The following is a 2,886-nucleotide window of genomic DNA, read 5'->3' as shown; positions in this document are numbered from 1 at the left end:
CCACCCTCCAGCCTGGCTGCCCTGTGCTGCCCCAGAGTGGCCAGAAAGGAAGGTGGGAGCTAGCGCCATCCTCACTTAGAGGCGGGAAAGAGGAAGATGGCCTCTTACCAACGTGAGAGCGGAACGGCCTCTAGCCACATTGCTTCCAGACCCCAGACGGGGCAGCAGCAGCAGTTCCTGGAGGAGCACCCACAGCACCCACTGTTGCAGCTGGGACCCACCCAGGATAGGACTCCTGGAGTCAGGTGCGCACCAGGTAACCCAGGACCACGCTGCGCACACCAGGCTGCCCCTCTGCTCAGAACGCAGAGGCATGGGAGGATGGCTTGGCAGTGGGAAGACTAAGGAAGGCCTCTCTCACTCTGCCCCTGCCATACACACCTGCTGAGGGTGTTAGAAACCGTAGAGGCAGGGCTGGTCCTAAGCAAAAGAAGAAAACAAACCCCACCTCGTCCTTCCTATGGGCAGCCCTCACCCCAATCTAACTACCCTTCCCATCCTCCAGCCTAATCCAAAGAAGCCCTTGGCTTGAGGCGATGAAGGGCTTGCATTCTAGTCGCACCCTGGCCCCACAGGCAGCCCGCCAGCCCCACACAGAGGAGCCTCCTCAAGACCTCCCCAGCCAAGGAGCCCTAAGACCTGGGGAAAAGCAGGCCCCTCCGCAAGGTCCCTGGGTGGTACCGAGGCCTGACTGGCTAGATCTCCCGCTGCTGGCCACTCCCAGGCCACGGGTTCCTAGGTCCCAACCACGTCGGACTGCTCGCCACGCCCCTGCCCTCATCCCAAACTGCTTTGTTCAAACAAAACCACCTTGTTTCAGTCTCCCCAAATGTCCAGTTTATTATCTTCCTCATAATCCATGGTCCCTATTAGGGTAGGATCATGAGACTAGGACCTATGAGAGTCACAAATCTGGACCAAAGTCCCATTCCCTGAACAGAGACCCAAACGACGAGGGTCCCAGAAGAGAGTTCAGTCCTGATCAGAAATCCATGGTGCCTTAGTCCTTGAAGAACAAAACTCCAGGAAGAAGATGCTGGAAGGCAAAGGGTATTCCCCCTCTTTCCCCACCCGCATCTCTGTGGTGCCATGGGTGGGCCCAGGTGCCCTGGGAAAGGTGGGAGAGCAGCCAAGGGTGGGTGAGTGATCTCCACTGAGCTCACCGGGCACCCCCGACATGGGGAAGTGACAGCTGTCCGGCTCCTGAGCCAGGCATGGGTGACAAGAAGAGGACCTTGCAGCTAATCTGACTAATTAGAAACCATACCTGTTTATATTTTGTGTAGCTCATCACAAGCCGCTTAGCCATATCACCCCCCTGTTATTAATTCTTGGGGTCTAAATTATGGGTAACACTATTAAAACATTATCAGAACTAATGAGAAACAATTACTTAGAAAATGAGCCGGGACAAGATTGAGTCGAGAACATCAGTGGTGATCGCTGTAGATTAGTTTAATAAATCATCAGGTGCAAGGCAAGACTGACTGTATGTATGCAAAGCCCCGTCACGGGAAAATGAAATTGAGATTTTTTTTTGCATAATTTTTTCATTAATCTCAATAGGACCCGTGTGGTGTAGATTGCTTTATTCCCCTAATACCTTGCCTGAGGGGGGGTGCCCAATAATGTCTTCATTGTTTTACTGAGGTCTTAATGACAATCTGTGACAACCTCATTTTAATGTATAGAGGATTATATCAATACAGTCATGTTTTATTGAAACGGTGGAGGGAACTCCAGTCCGAGTCGGGCAGTGTCTGTGAACACAAGTTAGGAAGTTTCTCGGCATCCGGGAGCCTTCCCGGCTGATGTCCCAGTGTCAGTCCTCCCAGCCGCCCTCCCCCTCCTCTCCTCCAGGGGCGACTGGGAAAACAGTCCTGCGGGATGAAGACTTCACCGCCTCCGATTTCAATCTGAAAGTAACTCCTTCCCTGGCATATTTCGCTGGGCAGATAGAACAAACCATGTCGTTTTCCCCCCGTCTCTAAAATAGACATATTATCATTCACACTTTTGCACCCGGTCGTTTTGCAGGAGGAGTTCGGGAAACTGACGTGCTTCATTGGGGACATTGTAATTCTGTAACAATGCCACGAGGAGAAAAAAGGAACACGGGGTTCTTTGTTTTGTTTTAATTGGAAGGACCTTCTGCTTTTACGATTTCGGTTTACCGTGGAAAACCGAATCTTCTGTGTGTTCTTTCTTATAGTACTAGAAAAGCAATGAATGGCACAAAACAGGTTCTGAGACGGCCTGCGAGGCCCCGAGCTCGTGGACGCGGCTGAGGGTCCGTGTCACCCGCGGAGCCCCTGCCATGCTTCCCGGCTCATCTTCGCGGGGAGCGGAGACCCCAGCATTTCAGCGTGAAAGTCTTCGACTTTCTTTCCGCGCTGTATTTCCCACGGGCGGAGCAGGGTACCTGAGCGCGGCCCCCACGGAGGGTCAGTGACTTTCCCAGACCCCGCTTGGCGCCCGCGAGTCCGCGCGTGGGACCCAGCAGCTCTGCGCCGGCTGGCTTTGGAGGGGGTGGTGTTCGTTTGTTTAAGTTCCAGTTGTTACTTGGCAGCATATCGCCTTCCCAGTCAATAAGAATTGCCCACGACGTATAGAGCGACTTGCGGGAAGGGGCCGAAGCCGTCGTTAGCGCTTGGGCGGCGGCGGCCACTCAAACCGCGTTTCCGCCGAGCGCGCTGCAGCCTGCGGGGCGAGTTCGTTCTGTTTTGACAAAATCATTTGGGACTTCTTTGTCACTCATGCCCTTACTTTTAAATGATTTTTATTTTTTTCCCACTGTAAGTGACCGGCTGGGTTTTACTTTTGCTTCTTCCGACGGAAAGGGCACCGCGAGCCGGGGTGGGCGGCCCCGCGGGCAGGAGGAGCGCA

The sequence above is a fragment of the Mandrillus leucophaeus genome, unplaced genomic scaffold (assembly GCF_000951045.1).
Source record: "Mandrillus leucophaeus isolate KB7577 unplaced genomic scaffold, Mleu.le_1.0 Scaffold434, whole genome shotgun sequence".
Taxonomy (NCBI): Eukaryota; Metazoa; Chordata; class Mammalia; order Primates; family Cercopithecidae; genus Mandrillus; species Mandrillus leucophaeus.
This window is presented reverse-complemented; position numbering follows the sequence as displayed.